Genomic DNA, 20992 nt, shown 5'->3' on the forward strand with positions numbered 1-20992 from the left:
GGTGGAAAAGCAGATTAATGAGCGAGACACTGAGAATTAAACCAGTCCACATCCACACACTAAGTAGGGCTGCTGTCAAGTGCTGTTCCCGAGGGAGATAATATCCCTTCCCCCTTAATTTCTTAGTAAATCCATTATGATTAATGCTATTACAGTGGGAACGCTATTATTATAAATACATGGGCGATGGCAGAGCTGCAGCATTAATAACGCTGGGTATTACTTAACTAATTAGCTGCTGTTTTTGATAGTACAGCTGCATTAAGCTGAGCCTTGCATTGCAGCCTTGTCTGGGCTGTCTCTGCTGCAAGGATGCAAAATGAGAAGCATCTCCTTCCTTCTGGCCAAAAGCCACCTCCCCGTGGCACTGTCACTCAGCCAAGCTCCCAGTGGGTTGGCGGCACCTGTGGAAAGCCTGGGACACTGCTGATGGAGTCTTGTGGTGTTGGAGACCAGCAACAAGTGAAGGAGGGGATGGAAGCAGGAGCTGGCACCTCCAGGTGAACCTCAGCCCTCGGGGCTGCCCATGCAGGGGACACGAGAGGCCACTGCAGCCCGTGGGGACCTTGGGAATATTCTCATCCCTCCTTGTGGCCTCATGGCTTCAGAGCTTCTCTGAAGGACTTCCCCACACCTTTTTTGCTGCTTTTCATAGATCTGAAGAATCGTTAAGGTTGGAAAAGCCCTCTGTGATCATTGACTACCAGCTGTTCTCCCAGCACTGCCAGGCCCGCCACTCAGCCATGTCCCCAGGTGCCACATCCACAGGGGTTTAAATTCCTCCAGGGATGGAGAATCCACCACTGCCCTGGGCAGCTGTTGCAGTGTTTGACAGCCCTTTCCATGAAGAAATTTTCCCTACCATCCAACCTAAACCTCCCCTTGGTGCATCTGGAGGCCTACTCCTTTTGTCCTCTTCTTGCTGGGAGAAGAGCCTGGTCCCCACCTGGCTCCACCCTCCCGTAGGAATGGAATCAGCAGGAGCCCTCCTTCTCTGGGGGTGGCTCTGCCTTGTGCTGGTGCTGCCTTTGTGCCCTGCCCTGCTCCCCAGGGACCCCTGGCAGCCCCCAGGGGATGCAGAGAGCCTTTCCCCTCCTCCATCCCCGTCCTCTGCTGCTCCTGACACAAACAGGCTGCAGGGCTCCTTTCCATGCCTTCAAATTAACACCTACTTAAAATTCCAACGCAAATACATTTTTAATTTGCTTAATTAAAATTATTTCCTCGTTAGAGCTGAATAATGGGATTTGAAGCACAGAAGTAATGGGGTGTGCCAGGCTGCATGGGAGCTGAGGCACTGGTGAGCACAGTGAGGTCCTGGGAGTGATGGGATCATGTCCCAGCTGTTTAGGGAGACAGAATGAGCCAGAGCTCAGCATCCCTTGCACCCCCCGTGAGTAAAATTCACCCACGTGGCAGCTGAAAATGATATCCCAGCAGTTGCTGGTTTTCCAAAGGTTGAGGGTGATGGATTGCTCCCACTGCCTCCCCTACAGCCCAAAATGACACCCAAAGGGGATGCCGAGGGGGCTGATCCCTTCTCACTGGGGGGGGACTTTGGGAGTCAGGGTCTGGGATGAACGTGGAGGAAAATCATAGCAGGACCCCAACATGACATGGGGTGACCTCCTCCCTGTGTGCTGCTTTGCCCCAAGATGCCTCTGCCAGAATAACTCTGGGCTTTGGCTTTGCAGGCGTTTCTCAGAGGGATGCTGGAGAGCCGTGTGCTGGGGCTCTGGTGAACATGTGACAGGGGAGGGAAAGGGAGAATACATGATGATGATGATGATGGTGATGATGATGATGAGCTAAAATGCATTTAATGAGCTCCTGCTGCCCTTGCACACCCCAGCCCGGGGCTCATGGATGGGAGGTTCTGTAGCAAAGAGATGGATTAATCCCACTAGGATCTGACTGAATACTCAGCAAAAGCACAGATTTCCAGCTCCAAATCTCCAAACCCTCTCTGCTGTTTCTGTCTGGATGCCTCCCACCCCATCTCAAACTCTCCCCTCTGCTGTATTTGGGAGCTTTTAATGTATTTATTTAAGTTAATAATAATTTACCCATTGAAATGCTGCAGATCAGTGGGTTCTTCCTGAAGGAGGAGCGTGTTGGGCTCCAGAGGGTTCATTAGCTGCATGTTGGGATTGGGAGGTGCTGTGCACAGAATGATTTATACACATCCCTGCCACTCGAGCCAATCCAGCCTAGGAGAATTCAAAACCAATTCCACAAATCACTTATTAATTATCACTGAAGTATTTATGCAGCAGAGGTGCCTTCCTGTGAATTGGTTGGTGTTTTTTTTACCAGCGTTTTCTGCGCGGACAAAAAAAAAATAATTGACTCTTTGGTGCATCCTGAGTGCAACAAGATCCAAATCTTTGGAGTCACCCTGCTCTGCCTGGCTGGGGTTTGAGCAGAGCCTCTCACTGACCACAGTGTGTGTGCCTGCTCCCTGAGCAACGAGCAGGTATCCTAATTAATCCTCATTTCCAGCAGCAGCCCGAAGGAGCTGCAGGATGAGCACGGTGCTGTTTGATGCAGATGAACTGTGCTTTGGTGGGAATTCAATTACACAGCTTTTCCTTGCTGAACATAATGCATTTGGACGATACAGTAGTTTGGGTGTTAATGAGATGCATTTTCACTGCTGTGAAGTCTGTATTTCTCCCTGCACTTAGTGCACAGCATCCACATTAATTACAGTTCCAGTGGAGAAAAACCCACAGAGTTACTACCTGCATTTTCCTCCTGGTAATAGCAGTTTCCTTACATGGCCAGGGACATTATGGATTCACTCCTCAGCCACATTTTATACCAAACAGCTTGATTGTGATAGCAGGGAGAAAACAACTCTGCTTCCCTTCGGCTGCACAGGCTGTGCTGTGAAAGGGTCATTTGGAGAGGGGACGAATCAGGTGCATTCAAGACAGAGCATCCTCGGAATTAAAGCATTTCTGGAATTTGTTTCAAGAGGGTTTTGTGAGACATACGGAACTCAAGGCCAAATTTAACCAGCAGCTGATGGGCCACACGAAATGGAGCATCCCCGTGGTTTGGGGGGCTGTGTCTGGCTGGAGCCCACCCCTGCAGGGCACTCCCAGCCCTGGAGCCAGCACAGGAAACCACAGGTGTTTTATTCCAAGGAATGAACGCGTTTGTGCTTTGATTCCTTCTTTGTTTTCGAGAGTTTTCAAACTCCCAAGCCTGGCAGCATGGAGTTTCCCTGATACTTCCCCAGCAGGAGTTGTGCACTGGGGGATATCCCACCGTTTGCTACAAATCCCCACATTTTGGCCACAGATTTTCTTGTACCATCTCTGGAAGTGCTCAAAAAACAAGTATTTGTCCACTTGGCAATACAGTTTAGTGGGAATGGTGGTGTTTGATTAAAAGTTGGACTTGATGATCTTGGAGGTCTTTTCCAACCTTAATGATGCCGTGATTCCTTGGAAAGCTGAGCAGTTGTAAGGTGGGTAAAGCAGGAGCTCCCAGGGAATAGCACTGCAGAGATATTTAATAAAAAAGTGAGCAGAAGTGTTGTAGCACCTCGTATAAATCACCCTGTGACCTTCATTTAACACCCCTGCCTCCTCACCTGTTAACAGCTGGAAATCCCTTGTAGCCTCTCGAATGCATCTTGGCGATTGGCATGGAAGCAATTAACAGTTATTAGCAGTTATTTCTGTTAACCATTCATGTCTTTATTCAGGTATTTACACATCTCCCTTCGTTTCCATCTCCCCTCCCTCCCAGGAGCTGAAACTCCCCGAATGTTGGGTGTGGTTAAAAAGACAATAACGCGCACAAAGTCTTGGCTTCCCCGAGGAGCAGGTGTGCAGGAGGAGGGGAAAAGGCCGGGATCTGGGGCTCCTGTGGTGGGCATGGATGGCAGAGGGGCTTTAGGAGAAGGATTTGCACGGAGTCCTGGGGAGTCTGTGTGTCCAGCTGAGTGTATCTGGGGAAAAAGCAGCGAGAAGGATCTCATCCCACTTTTTTTCCTTCATTCCTTTGAAAGTTAACACTGCCCTTTTCCCAAAAAGGCTTCTTTATTTTTCACGCCCCTCCTCGCTTTTGATACTAGTGTTTAAAACAAAACCAGGAGCTCACCCTCTCACGGTGCAGTTCCCTGTTTGCTGGCAGCTTCTAGCAAGAATTTCAGGGGAAAGCACCTTTTTCGGGAGCTGTGAGCACTGCTGGTGTGCTGGAGGCTTTCAAAGACAATGGAGCAGGTGTCAAGACATGGAAAAGTCTGAATCCTGAAAACCAGAGCTGTGTGGCAGCCACCCGAGCCCTGGTGCTGCTCTGCTCTTGCAGAGGTTGCAGTGCTTGTGAGCAACACCTTCTGCAGCCCCAAGAACTTCCAAGGCAAAAACTAACCAGAGGATTTAAAGAAATGGAGAATCCCTGTCTGCTTACTACCGTCCTTAAACCAGAGACCCCCCATTCCAGCAGCAGATATCTGGGCAGCCTCTGCACAGCCCAACACCTTCACTTAACGTACAATGCCTCCATTTCTAGAGCCCCTCAGTAGCTACAAAAATGATCACAGTCAACATTTTGGAGTTTTAACAGAGGCTTTAGTACCATTTGTAAGTTGAATTTTTAGTAGAACCGCTCCTGTAAATGCAGGAGTGTAAATGCAGGTTGTCAATGCCCCTGAACTGTGTTTTCATGGTGTCACCTGCAGCAGCAACAGCTGCAGATGGACTCATTTACTGCTGGGGGAATGGTGAAGTGCAAGGCTCTGGGAATGCTGCGACTCCAGGAGCTTCCCCGAGTGTGGAGAGAGGAGTAAAGGCAGGGAGCCCTGCACTAGATGGAGCTCCAGGACAGCTGGCTCTCCTCATGCCCAGCTCCCGCTGCTCCCAGCGCTGCCAGGGGCTGCACACAGGGACCTGCTGCACCAGGACATCAGTGACCGCCCGGCCCATCCCAGCAAAGCCCCACGATCCCTTCGGCTGATGTCGTTTGGTGCCTCCAGGCTGCTCTGGCTGCCTGCAAAAACAACAACAACAACAAAGTCTCAAAAATGTGAAATATCAGCTCCTCCTTCCCTCTTCCGTCCCTTTGGTCAGGCCTGTGCTGGAGGCAGGAGCATCCCGTCCTCCTGGGAATCAGGACAGAGAAGGGCTGGTAGATCCTGCCCTCAGCTCACCTGCTGCTGGCTGAGTCTGGAGGAATTTCCTTGAGGGTAGAGATTCCTCTGGTTCTTTAAATAAAACTGCCTGGCAGGTCCTTGTGGTTCAAATTTCCCTTAAAGCTGGTTTAGTAGACACCTCTGGGGGGTTAATTGGAGCTAATAGGAAGTGCTGGGTTTGGTAATTTGGGGGAAATGAACGGAAATGCAGCAGGTGAATGGTGGTGGTGGTGGAGCTTTTCAATGTTTCTGAAGTTCTTGGGCTCTCAGTGAGATCCTGCTCTCCAGGCAGGAGTGGTTTTACTAAAAACTCCACTTAGAAATGGTACTAAAGCCTCTCTTAAAACTCCAAAATGTTGACTGTGATCATTTTTGTAGCTACTGAGGGGCTCTGGAAATGGAGGCATTGTATGTTAAGTGAAGGTGTTGGGCTGTGCAGAGGCTGCCCAGATATCTGCTGCTGGAATGGGGTCTCTCTCTGGTTTAAGGAGTGTCTGGAATTCCGTATGGCCCCTCAGCAGGAGAGTGGGATTGGATAAAGCAGGTTTTGCCCTCTAAGAGATCAGATATTCCTGTGGGGAGCAGGGAATTGTGTCAGCCAAAGCTCTGGTTTTCCAGGGAAGGCTCCAAGCCCAGCTCTGGGTTATTTGTTAGATGAAACTTTGTTAATTTTCTGGCTGTTTTTGTGTGCCACTGAAAACTTTTATGGCAACCTGGGAACTCTGGCCTGGCTGAGGATGGGGGAGGAGGGAGCTGCTCCTTGGGGTCACCCCTGGGGCCGGCTCTGGGCAGGGCTGGGGATGGTCCCTTTGGGTGCTGGCAAGTAGGAGCCAGAGGGGGTTTTGATTTGGACCAAAAGCTGAGTGCCTGTGCCTGGGCTGGGGGTTTGGCTGAGGTCCTGCTGCTCAAATCCTGTCCTGGTGCAGCTGGAGATTGGGATGGGGAGGGCTGGAGCACCTTTGATCTGTATGGACACACCTGCAGAGCTGGGGAGGCTCAGCCTGGAGAGGTGAAGGTTCTGGGGAGTCCTCAGAGTCCCTTCCCATGCCTGGAGTGGCTTAGAAAGAAGAGGAAGAGGGGCTTTTCATATGGGCAGACAGTGACAGGAGAAGGGGAATGGTTTTAAACTGAAGGAGGACGAGCTTAGGTTGGATATTGGGAAGAAATTTTTTACTCTGGGTAGGGAGGCCCTGGCACAGGGTGCCCAGAGCAGCTGTGGCTGCCCCTGGATCCCTGGAAGTGCCCAAGGCCAGGTTGGATGGGGCTTGGAGCAGCCTGGGATGGAAGTGGACAGTGGAAGGTGTCCCTGCCCATGGCAGGGGGTGGCACTGGGTGATCTTTAGGTCCCTTCCAGCCCAGATCAGTCTGGGGTCCCAAGAGCAGTTTCTCACCTGTGACCACATCTGCCTTTATTGAGCTTTTGCTGGGAACTGGCTGTGAAGCCCAGCCCCGTGTCCTAAATCACCCCAGGCTCCTCTAACCCCTCCCACCTTTCTCCCCCCAAACCTGGGTCCTCCTCAGGGTCTTTGTTGCAGAGAGCCCCCGGCCACCTGCTCAGCCTGCCTGAACTTTCCTGTTCATTCCCCTTCCCTCAGCTCCTGCACCGAGGAGCTCGGCTGGGAGGAGGCAGTACCTTGCATATGCCATATGCCCAGGACTGTGCCCTGGTGCTTTCCCACAAGCTCTAAAATCTCATAAGCAACCTGCTCAGACAGGATTGCCAGCCCTGCTTCATCACCGGGGGGGAATGGAGATTTGCATCCATTTCAGAGAGGCTGCCGTGATTCTGATTCTCTTTGTGAGATTAATTGAACCATGACAAGTTTTCTGGCTCACCAGCTCCAGAGCTGTGGCCGTAGGATTTCTTCCTCTTCTCCTTCTTTGGAAGCAGATGGCAATTTATTCCACAGTCATGTTGGAATAATGTGTGTTTCTGTGTTTGGATGGACAGTAGGGAGCAGTCCATCTTCGCGTGATTTTCAGTATCCTGGAGGACCCAAATGCACAGAGCTGCACTTGGGGACTTCGTGGAGATTTGTGATCCTTTTCAGAGGAGCTGAGACCATAAAATAATGACTGGAATTCAGGGGGCCATAAATAGCATATTTTCATCTCTGGCAGCTCTAACCTTGCTTGGCTGTTGTTCGTGTTATTCCAGAGGGAATCTGGACACATTTGGGTTATTTAAATGGGCTGGAAGCTCCAAGGTGGGATGGAGGAAGGAGTTCTGATAATGGAATCAACTGCTCAAGGCTTGGAAAGCAGCTGAATGTCCTCTGGAAGGAAAAAACCCGTTATTTTTAGGCCTTTCTAGTGGTTTATTTATGGAGGGAGCTCCTGCACTCTGGAGTGGGGCTGGGTTGGTGGAAGAGCATCTCCGCCTTCATGGGAAAGTCATGTGCCATGCTTTAATGATTTTTGGTGGTGAGTGTGGGTGAAAGTCAGGTTTTCCACGGTTCGGAGCTGGAAATCTGTTTTCCGTAGTCCCAGAGATGGGAAAGAGATGGAAAGCATGAGCTGGGTCTAAGATAAGCCCAGCTCTAGCACTTCTTGCTTCTCTGCAAGGTCAGCTCTATTTTGAGTTTTTGGGGAGTCAAATCATACATATGAATTACTTCTTGTACAAAGTTTTCGATTGTCAACAGAGTGATTTGTGAATAAATGTTTTCATTACTTGGCTGGCTCCATGGATGGATGAATAATATCCATCAAATAAATTATTCATCCCTTTCTCTCCTTGCCATCATCAGATAAATTCCTTGTGATTTATATTTGTTCATTATTCATCTGGCTACGAGGAGCAGACATTTCAGAGATGGGTTAGGAGCTAAATCTGCTTTATGGAACCCAAGAAGGGAGCTCTGGTTGACATTGGACTCTGGACCCACACAAACCTCATCCCGTGGAGCCCCAGGGCCCTCTGCATGCCCTGAGGGGCTCCATGGGTGAGGAGAGTCCCCAGGAGCTGAGCTGAGGGCAGAGCCCTCATTCCTGACAGAAATCTGCTGCGTTTAGCCGTGGGGAGGAGGGCAGTGCCCAGTGTTAGTGGCAGTTTTTGCAGTATTTTACACAGCACAGGGACCTGAGGCTGCACACCTTCCTTCCTTTCCCAGGCTCCCACTTTTCAGCTCCCTCAGGCTGCTTTTGCCTCTGACAAAGCCACAGCAGCCTCCTGCAGCAGGGATGGGGGAAGATTTTCCACCGGTGCCAGAGGAGGAATGGAGGGGAAAGGAATTAGTTTGGCTCCTCTACAAAAAGAAGCAAAGAAAACCATCACACAGAAGCAGACTGAAGGGACAGAGATCAGCTGCTCCTGCTCAGAAGTGACCTGATTTATTAATCTGATTTTCAAGTGTTTTCCTTGAAACTGAAGCAGTTTCAAGCTTTTGTGCCTTTTTTTTTTTTTTTTTTTTTTTTTGTGTTATTCCAGTTCTGAAAAGTGCATCTATGGTTATTTTCTTTTTAAACCACTGGGGAAAGCATCTTTCAGTTCTCAAAAGAAAAAAACCAACCCAAAAGACAGTATGTTCTTCAAACCATTTTCCTTCTCAAACACTTCAGGCAGACACAAAATACTGAAAGTTTCACCTTTAAATAGTGAAGAACTGGAAAAGTTACCTGGATGTGAGAAGCAGAGGTGATAACAGATCTTGTTTGTGTCCTTACCTCGAGGGGGCTGTGCCAGACCCAGCTGATCCATGTGAGGGGTTTGCAGGCAGCCCTGGAACAGCAGGAAAGCTTTGATTTTTCATTCCCAGCACCAAATACCAACACAAGCCCTGGGACGCAGCTGAGGGGAAGGAATGACAAAAGCCCTGTGACTGAGGGGATGAGGGAAGCACATCCTCGGCAGGGAGGGAGGAGGAAGGACAGTGGCTCAGGGGTTCTCCCAGTGCTCCCCAGCCCAGCACCAGCCCGTGCTGCTTTTCTCAGTGTGTTGTGCTGCAGAGATGAGGCCAGAGATGCTCTGGGATGATCCTGTGGCTCCCATCCCTCCCGGAACACCACACAGCAATGCCCCACACAGCTTTTGTGTCTGTTATGTGCAGAGTCCACTTAAATGATCCACTCAGCTGCTGCAGTCCAGGTGCTCCCTAAAGAAAGAGAATCCCAAAGAGAGAGAACATGGCACCAAGCAGGGGACCTTCCTGCCTGAAGGACGTATTGGAGTGTAATTTGTGGAGTGATTGATGTATTTTATTTTTAGTAATATTTCCCCCCTCTTGCCAGCTTTCTCATCCAGGGGACTCATCAGTCTTTGAGCCCTGTCCAATTCAGAATTGTATTCCAGCAGGAAAGTTTTGCCTTGCCCACCTGGGTGGGAGTGGGAAGGGGAAGGAGCAGGGTTTGCTCTGCTTGTTCTGTTTGGCTTTGGCCTTGGAATTCAGGGTGGAGGGGAATGCAGGAGCTCTCACTCAGCCTGATGGGGATCCTGATGGCTGATCCATTAAAACTTGGTGCTGGAGAGACTTCTGCACAAAATTCAGCCTATTTCAGTGTCCTTTTTAAAGCTCAACAGGTTTTGGGAGGAATCATGTGGAGCCAGAGTATCCTGAGCTTCAGTCAGGGAGCTCAGCTTTTGCTTGGACTTTCTCAGCTTGACTTTTATTTTTCTCTTTTTCTCCTGTCTTTTTCCCTCTATCCATGGCAAAGAAAGCTTTTGGACACCAAGAACTTGGAGTTTTGTGTAGGATGGAGGGGGTGAGGAGTGTCTCTCTGGCTGCTGTGTGTCCAGGAGTGTCCATCTCACCCACTGGAGTCCTGGCAAACCTGGCTATGAGTGGACTTGGGGTTCTCTTTGTGCTGCCTCTCTGGTGCCCCAGATCCCTCTAACAGCTGGGATTTGCTGAAGTTTAGGCACATCCCTGCTCTTCCCAGAGGCCACAGGGAGCAGAGATGTGTTGGGAGAGAGGGAAAGCACAGGTGAAACCAACACTGGTTATGTTTGACGTACCTGATGTGAGCACCCCTTCACAGAATCCCAGGATCATTTGGGTTGGAAAACATCTCCAAGTCCAACCTGTGCCTGATCCCCACGTTGTCCCCAGCCCAGAGCACTGAGTGCCACATGCAGACCCTCCTTGGACACCTCCAGGGACGGGCACTCCAAACCTCCCTGGGCAGCCCCTTCCAGTGGCCTGACCACCCTTTCCAGGAAGAAATCCTTCTGGATATCCAACCTGAGCCTCCCCTGGCTCAGCCTGAGGCCGTTCCCTCTCCTCCTGTCCCTGTTCCCTGGGAGCAGAGCCCAGATCCCCCCAGCTGTCCCCTCCTCTCAGGGAGTTGTGCAGAGCCACAAGGTCCCCCCTGAGCCTCCTTTTCTCCAGGCTGAGCCCCTTTCCCAGCTCCCTCAGCCTCTCCTGGGGCTGCAGCCCCTTCCCAGCTCTGTTCCCATCTCTGGACACTCCAGCCCCTCAATGCCTTTCTCAGGAGGGGCCCAGAACTGGGCACAGCACTCGAGGTGTCCCAGCAGTGCCAGCACAGGGGACAGTCACTGTCCCAGTGCTCCTGCTCACTCTGTTTTGGATAAAGCCAGGATTGCTCTCCTTGCCCACCTGGCCTCGTGTCCAGCTGCTGTCACCAGCAGCCCAGGTCCCTTCCCAGCCACTCTGCCCCAGCCTGCAGCACTGCAGGGGTGGTGGCAGAGGAGCAGGGACCTTTCCTGCTGCCCTGTGACAATCCCAGGTGACAGAGCCGGGCAGACACCAGTGCCCACGGATGTGTGATGGCTTCCTGTGCTCTGCTGTGTGGGCTGGGGACACGTGCAGGGCAGCACAGCTGGCCCTGGCTCCAGAGGTTCTGCTGCCTCCTGGCTCTGCTGGGCTCCATCACATCCTGGCTGGATCCTCGGGATGGGGTCAGCAGACAGCCCCGGGGCTGGGATGGCAGCTGGGAGCCTGAATCCCCTTAAAGCACGAGGAGAAGATGAGGAGACGCCTCCCAGACCTGCATAACCAGGGAGGCTTTTCCTGCAGGTCCTGCAGCACTGCAGGATAAAGTCACCCAGGTGAGAACCTGCCTGTGCACAGGAATGTGTACCAATAATTGCCACTGGTGGAACAAATCAGCTTCTGCTGCAGAGCTGAATTCTTTGGTGTTGTTAGTTTGGGGGTTTGGTGAAGGGGTTTTTTTGGGTATTTTTTTGAGGTGGGGAATATCGAGTTCTCAGCAGTGTTTGCCCAAAACCATGGAAAATTCCATCCTCTCATGAAGTTGTGAGAGCACAGCACTCCCCTGGCTTGTCCAATATTTCCCAGAGCTGCCCTGGATTCTAGCAGGACGTTGTCCCTGGCCTGGGGGCTGCACTGTGCAGGCATTCCCTGCACTGAGCTCATTCACTGGGTTGCTGGGCCCTTGGGACGCAGAGGTGACACTGAAAAATTTTGGCCTGGGAAAATCACCGTCTGCTCAAGGCTGCTGCAGCCTCAGCCGGTTACAGGAGTTTGCTGGGATACATCTGATGAAAATCCCACTGGTCCCCTCAAATTAAGCTGCAGGCAGTTGCACTGCTCCGTGCTTTGCTGCTTCATCTCCTGCAAGGGTTTGAACACGTCCCATGGATGCAGGCTGGGAAGTGGGAGGGTGAAGGCTGGCAGGGCAGCTGCTCCACGTGTCCCTGCTGCTGGAGAGGCGCAGAGCTCTCTGTCCCAGAGAGGTGTGGGAGGGGCAGGGATGTCCCTCACTCACACTTACCTTGGGGATGGTGTCTCTGGAAAAGCAGGATTTTCCAGCCTGTGGCTTCCAGAGTCCTTTCACCTGCGAGTGCTTTGCAGGAAAGTCACCTCCCTTGTCTCAGAAGAAAGAGGATTATTGATATATTCCCTATCCTGGAAGGTGTCTGGATGGGCTGGATGGCCTTGGAGAAGTGACCTGGGGCACTCAGACCCGCTGCTGCTGGGCCAGGCTGTAGGAATTGCCTTTGCATGGCCCTGGGTACGTGTGGAGGTGCTTAAATCAACAAATTGTTGTTCCACCAGTCCTGCCCCCTCTCAGCAGCTCCCACCCCTCCCTTGGTGCCCTCCTGGCAGGGAATTCCCCTGCCCAGTATGGAGCTGGGAGCAGCACATGGAGATGTTCCACATCCAGCCTGGCAGGGCCCAGGGCAGAGCTGCTGGGGTCACCTGCCCGGGGGCTGCTTGCTCTCTCTCTGGAGTGGATTACAAGATTTTTTAGACTTTTTTTCTGCACCCAAAAAAGTGGCAGAGGCTGGACAGGCTCGTGGGGATGCAGAGAGGCAGCTTTCCCTCAGGCAGACCCCGGGGCTGCTCCTGGAAAAATATCATTTTCTTCTGGCTACAAAGGGCTCTTCCCACACGGAGCCCCACGGGGCAGGGTCACTTTTACCAGGGATGATTTGTCACTTTTCTTTTGCTAACAAGAGCTCCAGGAGGTTTCTGCTGAGACTCCCCCTCATGTGCAGCCCAGGTGTTTCCAGTTCAGCTGCTGGGACTTCCAGTAACAGTTTTTCTAACACTTATTTCACCCAGAATAGTCTGAAACTCGCTTAAAATTAAAAAATGTAAGAGTTGGGTAAAACAAATGATATTTAATATCAACTTAATTAGCCCAATGATACTGCACAGATGGCATTCTGGATTTTCATGTTTTATTCAAGAAACCTTTTGAGTTTGGGATAATAGTTCTGAAACTGAGGCAGAATTCAGCAGCCTCACCTTGGCATCCAAGCCAAGCCTGCTGCAGAGCTCAGGGGGCCTGGGCTGGGCTCTCTGGTTTTGGTGGGGGTCTGGACTTGGGTGGGCAAGAGTAAATGTGGAGATTCCCAGCTGGACTCACATGTAGGAATAAAGCTGGATGATTGGAAGACAGCCCAGTAGAGAGCAAATAATAAACAGCCTTTTAAAAGGGGAAAGAAAGATGAAAAACTACATTTCTTGGAGACCAAGCAGGAACTCTAGGAGTTTTTAGGAAAATTAAATTAGAAGTTAAATGGCAGAAATTAAGAGAAGGCTCCAGGGAGAACTCGGAGCCCCTTCCAGAGCCTAAAGGGGCTCCAGGGGAGCTGGAGAGGGACTTGGGACACAGGGAATGGCTTCACGCTCCCAGAGGGCAGGGATGGATGGGATATTGGGGAGAAATTCCTGGCTGTCAGGGTGGGCAGGCCCTGGCACAGGGTGCCCAGAGAAGCTGTGGCTGCCCCTGGATCCCTGGAAGTGTCCAGGGCCAGGTTGGACAGGGCTTGGAGCAGCCTGGGACAGTGGAAGGTGTCCCTGCCCCTGGCCGGGGGTGGAACAATATGAACTTTAAGGCCCCTTCCAACACAAACCTTTCTGTGACAATTTTTCCTCTTCAGCCCCACTCAATGTCAGTGTTGTTTTTTTAAGTGGAGACCAAGTGGACCAGTTTCCTGAGCTCTGTCCCTTTCCTTCTCTGTGGTGTGATGTCCCTAAAAAGTGATGCCTTGGAGGCTCCCAGTGGTTGTGAGCTCTGAGAGAAGATCTTGTCTCCCTTTTCTCTGGGGACACACCACAGACCTCAGCCCTGGCCCTGCCTCTCAGCTGCCCTCTGTTCTCTGAGCCTCCTTCGTCCACTGCTGAGCATCCCTGAGGAGCCCCTGAGGAGCAGCAGTTTTCCTCAGGAGCCCAGGCTGAGGCTCCTGTGAGCATCACAGCCAGGTCACACATTGCTGTGCAGTTCCCAAATTCCCTGTGCAGCCCATGGCTGGAGCAGAGGAGCTGTGTGGCTGCCTGTGTCCCACCTCGCTGTCCCAGCTTCTCTGGGCACTGTGGAGTTTCCTGCCTCAGAGCATTCCAGCCCCCCTTTCTTGGTGACCCTGCTCAGCTCCCAGCCTTACCACCCATCCCAGTTTCAGGGGCACTAGCAGACTTTTCCAAAATCCTTCTGCTTTATTGAGCCAGCACCCCCCAGGTTCCACAGGGCAGGGCTGTGCCCAGGATTTCTGCTTCCTCTTCAGTGTTTTGTCCTTGTGTGACCTTCTGGACACTGGTGAGCCGTGACCTGAAGCCCCTGGATGAAGGAGGTGTCCATCCCCACTGGGAGGGTCTTTCGGTCGCACTTCCTGGTTGGCTGCCAAAAATTTCTCTGCAGTGTCAGAGTTTGTGCTTCTACTCTGGAAAGGAGATGAATTGCAACTTCCATGTGGGCAAACTCCACGTGGGCTGATTTGGGTCCAGGACAAGTCACATTTGGAGCATCCCATGGGAGTGGGTGAAGCTGCCAGTGTCCCCAGCACCAGGGATGTTCCCAACAGGCTGTGTCCTGCAGGACAGGAGAGCTGCTGGCTCCCAGGCTTTGAGGAGTGTTGGCCAGGAGGTGTGGGGAGACAATTCTGCTGCACAGAACGTGCTCCAGGAAGAACCCTCCAGCTGAAGGGGTCAGTAAGAGACAGCCAAGGCAGCTGGAGGAGAATCAAATTGCCCTGCTCCCCCGGGGAAAGCACTTCAGCCACAGCCAGGGGGTTGGGAAACACAGACAGGCTGGGGCTGGGGTCTCCTGCACCTTTCCTTGGAGCAGCCAGACTCCAAGCCTTCTGCAGCCACGGAGCAAACCCTGCTCACCTGTGGGATGTGCTGCTGGTGGGTGGGAATCAGCTGGGAACAGTGGGGGACATCTCATCAGATGTGATGGGCAGGTGCCCACCTGTTCAAACCCCAAACTAACATCCTGTGTGTGCCTGAGGAGTGCTGGACAAACCTCAGCTTAACCAGGAGTGGCTCATGGCCCTGTTGGGGTGGGTCTCCAAAGTTTAGATAGGAGATGGGACACAGTGAGCAGAGAATTTCCTGAGTCCTCTAGGCAGTTCTGAACGTGACAAGCTAAAACTCCATTTTCATGGCTCCATTACTCCACTTGTGCCCTTTCTCTCATAACTCCTGGTCGTTTTTAATACTCCCATGTTCTATTTTGAGTTGTGGATCTTTTTCCAGAGACGGGAACAGGGAGAAAATGTGTGTGATGTTTGGTGGTGGTGGGATTTTAATCCTTTTGTGACAGAAACAGACTCGTCTGACTCTGCACATGGTCATTTGCATCCATCCAGCAGAGGGGTCATTTACCTGGGAAAACGAGAGCAGGGTTGGCCCCAGCCCCCAGAGAGCCCAGTTGTGCTGGTGTTGCTCTGCACCCAGCTGATTCCTGGTGGGATCTGTTCAGCCAGGGCAGTTCAGCACCTCCTGTTCCACCCGGGGTGGTGGAGACACCTCTCCTTCTGTTGGGTCTGCATGTCAGGGCTGTGGGGAGGCAGAGGCTGCAAGGAACAAAGAGCAGCTGTGACCTGCAGGGAGGCACAGGGTGAGGGGCAGGAACATGGATGGATGCTCCAAGGCACAGGAAAAGGGGATGTGCTGGGGGTAAAAGCAGAAGGCAGCAGTTTGGGTGAGCCCAGACACGATCCTGCAGCCTCTGGCCCTGGGCTGGCATCAGGGGGACAAACCTGGGCTTGGTTTGGTGCCGTGGAACCCTCAAAACTCTTCATGCTCAGTCCCCACACTCTTCAGGGCTGCAATTATCCTGTTAGATTGTCCCACCATCCTTTCTGTCCATGAAGGTCCATTTTTGCTGCTGACCCCATCCCCCAGGAGAAAACAGTTCTGTTTTCATGGTCTGTCTAATTTGTAATTTTCATGGGAGTTTGAGCAGTCATTTCCACCTTTCTGGGTGCAGAGTGGAGTGCTGGAAGTCAGGAATGCCAGTGTTACACGTGTCTGTTTTAGGCATTTCTCTAATCACTGCCTGCTGCTGCTGCTGCTGCAAGACTCCTCTGCCCCTCCAGAGCCACAGAAAATACATCTCCCAACATCCCCAAAGAGCAATCAAGAAGCAAGTTGTGCTCTGAATTCCAGTGTGTTCTCCTCCTTCCAACACTCAGAGTGGCAGGGAAAGGGCTGATGAAAGCCCTGGGGCCACCTCTGCCAACGGAGGAACAACCACATCCAGCCTCTTTCCTGGTGCCTTCCTCCATGTACTGATCCGTGAGTTACCAAATGTGTGCAGGAGCAGGATTTGGCTGTGGTCCTGATTTAAACCCCCAGCAATAAATCTCTGCTTGGGGGTTTTACTGATGCTTTGACACTGATGCTCAAACTGAAGCTGTGTCCTGTCCATGCCCACTCCCAGCTTGTTCCAAGCTGCAGACTTGGGAATCTTTGCCTTGGACTTGGCCCCTTGCTGCCTTCAGTGAGTGAATCCCTTTGTCTGTTGGGTTCAGCTTGCCACCAGCATCCAGCTGAAGCTGAGGCAGCTCCTGAGAGCAATCTGAATTATTACTTAATTTGGCCAAAGCAGTGGAGAGAGGGCAGCAGGGCTAATTTGGAGGTTGGTGTCTGCTGAGCTGGGTGTCTCTACAGCTCCCAAAAGCTCATGGGGACTGAGGGAGGTTGGATGGAGAGGGAAAATCTACATCATCCAACTTTATGCATCTCCAGTGCAGATATCTCCAGTGTCTGAGGCCTCCCTGGGAGCTGAGAAACTAATTTTCTGGAGTGCCATTCAGCACCCGGGATTTCAGTATCTGAAATGAGTGAGAATGTGTGTCCTGGAAATGCCTTTTTTTAAAACACGGAAGCTCCAAAAGCTAGCTTGGACAGAGACACATGAGTAGTTAATATCTAAATTCAGGCAAACTTAAATGTGTTTTTTCCCTGCCCAGGTATGCCCACCAAGCTAAGGCAGACCCAAGCTCTCTGCTCTTTCCAATTCTCTCCTCTGCCCCCAAACATGATGTGAAACACTGTTTTAGAATGTTTTACCCTGTAAAACAACATATTGCACTGTTCCCTGTTCACTTTCAATTTTATGCAACTTTCTCCGCTGGAATAGGCTCAGTGATCCCAGGAAATAATTGGTGAGCTTGTTAGACTAATGGGATTTTTATTTTCAAGGCTATAGATCAAACAAGTATGCCTGAAAATTCATTATACATGCAGTGAGCACAAAATAATTATTCCTTCCCATGGAAGTGCTGGAGGAGAGACTGTGATAAGGTGGAGCTTTAAAAAAGACCTGTTTGATTTATCATTTCTGAGGCAAAGTTCCCGTGAGATGCACTAGTTCAGTATTTAGTGACAGTCACCTGCCTGGCCAGGGGGCAGGGGACAGCCTGCCAAGGACTGTGACTTGCTTCTTGGACTTTATTTTTGGTCTGGAGCTCAATAATCCCCGAGTTCTGCTCCTCCTTTTTAGCCAAGAGCCCCAGATGTTGTTTGGGAACAGCAGAATATTGTGTTGCTCCCAGGTGGTGAAAAGGGGGTGGTTTCCCACCTCCCTCTTCTCCAGGACTTTGGTTTTCCATCTCCTTCCCCCCTGGGGAAGTGAAGAAAAGCTCAGTGTGCAGCCAGGAGGGAAGGTGTGCTCAATCCTTCAGGTGGACATGTGAAAAAGGGGATGTCAGCAGTGGAGAATCCATCCCAGAATAAAATGATGGATATTGACTGAGACATGGGCTGTGCTGGCTCATGTTCAGCCTCACCATCCTGAGCATTTTGGGTGTAAATTGCAATGTCTGGGGTTGTCCTGGTCGGGGCTGCTGGTGGTGCCTTGGGAAGGCTGACCTGGAACAGAGACTGGACAGAGCCAGAGAATAAAGTGATATTTTTTGAAAGGCCTTTAGGGTACACCTTGGGCAGGACAAGAGCCTGACCAGGGCAACACCCAAGGTGGACCCAAAATGGTCACAAAATGGCCAAATGGTCACGAGGTCACACACTTTTATAAGTTTTGGTCCATTTGCATTTTGGGGTTTAATTGTCCAATTCCAGCTGCAGGGTGTGAGGTCCCATCCTTCTTGTTCCTCCCTTCAGCCACCCTTGTTTGTGCTTTTGGGCCTGAAAGTTGTCCTTGGTCTCCAGCAGGAAAAGGATTTGTTTTGTCTCCCTGCTCTGTGAGGAGAGCTGAGTGACACTGAATGTGAGCTCAGAACTGCACCCCTGGGCAGCACAGAACCTGAAAATATGAAAGCTAAAGCTCAAGGCATCACTGGCATCTTGTCCATGAGCTGAGCTTGAGCAATTCCATGGGTAGTGTCCTGTGAGGAACCAGGTGGAGATGTTGGCAAGGGGACTGGAGCACCTTCCCTGTGGAGACAGGCTGGGAAAGTTGAACCTGGAGAAGTTGTGAAGAGACCTCCCAGCACCTCCCAACACCAGTGTGTGAAGGGGATACAGGGAAGTGGGAGAGCGACTCTTCCTCAGGAACTGCAGTGACAGGACAAGGGGGAACGGGATCAAACTGAAAGAGGGGAAATTAGATTATATGTTAGGAAGAAATTCTTCCCTGTGAGGGTGCTGAGGCCCTGGCACAGGTTGCCCAGAGAAGCTGTGGCTGCCCCTGGATCCCTGGAAGTGTCCCAGGCCAGGCTGGACAGGGCTTGGAGCAACCCGGGACAGTGGAAGGTGTCCCTGCCCCTGGCAGGATGAAATGAGCTTTAAGGTCCCTTCCAACCCAACCCATTCTGTGGGTGAATTTTACCTTCAGTGTATTTGCAAATTGCAATTTATTTCTGCCTCTTTGTTTAAAAACTAATTTTTCTGAAAGATATTTTGTGCGTCTGTGTTGGAGTGGTCCACATATTGCTGCTCTTCGATCAAGTATTGTCCATTTGTAATGGAAATGGAGCTGGCCAAAGAATTAATTGTTCACTGAGAATTTCCATAGAAATCTCTTTTATAAAAAATCACAAGTGGATACTCTTTGTGGGGAAAATTGGTGAATGTTTGGGATATGACAGAAGAAAGAAAAAAGGAACAAAAGCAAAGAGAAGTCATAAAAAGGATCAAAAGCGCAAGCTGTGACATCTCAGAAAGGAAAACGCTTGATATACCTTGGAAAAGCTTGAAAACAAATCTCTGACATAACTTAAAAATAGTTCTTCTCATTCTGCAGACACAAAGACTAATTGGAAGTGACACCGTTTAGGAATGTCACCTCCAGTCTGTCTCATTGCCCTGGTATTTGTCTGCTGGGCCTCCCATCCTGTGCTGGGCTGGGATCACTCTGTGAGCAGGGACAGGGAATTTTGTCCCGCACTGGAGACTGGGCTTGGTGCCCCAGCCCCTCCCACACACCCACAAGTGCAGAGCAGGGATCAGACTTGGCATTTCCAAGCCAGGATCTGCTCATTGATCTCTTTTCCACACGTGCTGATGATTCAGTAAATGATTCAATCCCCGATCAGCTCCTGATAGGAAAAGCTGCTCTGCAGAGCTGAGCTGGGCCAGCTGGGCACAGCCCAAACTCAGCCTGGTGCTCAGGGAGGTGTGGGATGTGGCACTGGAGCTCCTCATGGGGAAATGAGCCTGTGGGACAGTTCCTGGCTGGACCGTGGGGGAGGCAGTGTCACCATGAGCATCCCACCTAGGATGGACCTTGTGGATTAATCCATCCTTCAGGGTAGCACAGAGTGCTGCTTTGGGCTGGGGTGGAGTTAATTCCCTTCCCAGAGGCTGCTCTGGGGCTGTGTTTTGGATTCGTGCTGCACACAGGGTTGGTCATACAGACATTTTTGTTATTGCTGAGCAGGGCTTGCACAGAGCCAAGGCCTTTCCTGCCCCTCACACTGGCCATGCTGGGGAGGGCCTGGGTGGGGGGACACAGCCAGGACAGGTGACCACAGGTGACCACACCACACCCAGGGACATTCCAGACCTCAGGGCATCATGCTCAGTATATAAAGTGGGGAAAGTGCAAGTGAAGGACATTTGGAGTGATGCTTTTTCTCTTCCCAAGTCACTGTGGGATGGGATCCTGCCCCTCTGGAGGTGCTGAACACTTGCCCAACCGTGGGAAGCAGTGAACGAATTCCTTATTTTCCTTTCCTTGTGTGCGTGGCTTTTTCTTCCCCTATTAAACTGTCCTTATCTCAACCCACGAGTTTTCCAGCTTTCCCCCTTCCAGTTCTCTCCCTGATCCTGCTGGTGGGGCAGTGACTGAGCAGCCACGAGGGGCTGGGTGAGACCACCACACACAGTCCATTCCATGGGTTTGCTGGGGAGGGAAAGGCAGCAGGCTGGAATGAGGAGTTCCCATCATGGTGCACTGAGTGAGGGGGGGGATGAGGAGGCCAGCAGCAGTTTTGGCTGGAGGATTCCTGCTGGGATGGGGGCAGTGCCTGCTCCCATCCACTCAGGAAACGTTCTCAGTATGTGTCAAACTCACATCTCCTGGGGGAGGCCTTCAGGCCCAGCTTCTGCTGAAGTTCTGCAAACATCTCCCCGGGGCAAAGCATCCAGGGCAGTCCTTCCAAAGGGCACAGCAGCCTTTGAGGAACACACAGTTTACAGCAGATTGCACACGATTACTCTGCAGGGCAGCAGCAGACTGCAATCAAGCGTGCTAATGACCAGCAGCATTAATTACTGGCCATTTCCCCCAGTTGTTCCTAACCTCTGGTCCCAGCTGCAAAACCAGCTCTCATTGTGCAACAACTGCATTTAGAGGCCCAGAACATCCCTGTCCTTTGGGTGTCAAAGTGGAATGATGATTTGTAGCTACACGGGAGAATTTTAAGGCTTCACTAATTAACCCCCGAGTGGTGTGGAATTCTCTCCTGAAGGATCTGAGTGTGAAAAGCTGCTGATAATGCTCCAAATTGGTGTTGGGGCATCACAAAGGAGCCTGCACACCTTCCCCTAGCCCAGGCTGCTCCAAGCCCCATTCAGCCTGGCCTTGGACACTTCCAGGGATGGGGCAGCCACAGGAAACCTGTGCCAGGGCCTCAGCACCCTCACAGGGAAAGAACTGACATTATCAATGTAATTAACATAGTTCCTTCTGAAGGTCCAATGATGAAAAGCATCTCTGTAGCTTTAGCTGATGAATTTCCACACTGAAAGGCACAAAAAACCCCAGAAGAAATGGAGCTCAAGCTGGCCA

The 20992-nt window shown here is 51.4% G+C and overlaps 1 long non-coding RNA gene across 2 annotated transcripts; it reads right to left on the minus strand.

The window, feature by feature from the left end:
* Positions 1–2094: 2094 nt before the first annotated feature.
* On the minus strand, positions 2095–5267 carry LOC136298299 (uncharacterized). 2 transcript variants are annotated; one of them, XR_010723290.1, is made up of 4 exons: positions 5165–5267; positions 4594–5004; positions 3605–4217; positions 2095–3510 (listed from the first exon to the last, which is right to left on the minus strand). It is a non-coding gene; the product is annotated as an uncharacterized lncRNA (long non-coding RNA). The 2 variants fall into 2 exon arrangements; XR_010723289.1 differs by having other exon boundaries at positions 3605–5004.
* Between the last annotated feature and the right edge of the window lie 15725 nt (positions 5268–20992).

Source organism: Chamaea fasciata, unplaced genomic scaffold (assembly GCF_029207755.1).
Source record: "Chamaea fasciata isolate MVZ Bird 193981 ecotype frontalis unplaced genomic scaffold, bChaFas1.0.hap1 SCAF_17, whole genome shotgun sequence".
NCBI lineage: Eukaryota > Metazoa > Chordata > Aves > Passeriformes > Sylviidae > Chamaea > Chamaea fasciata.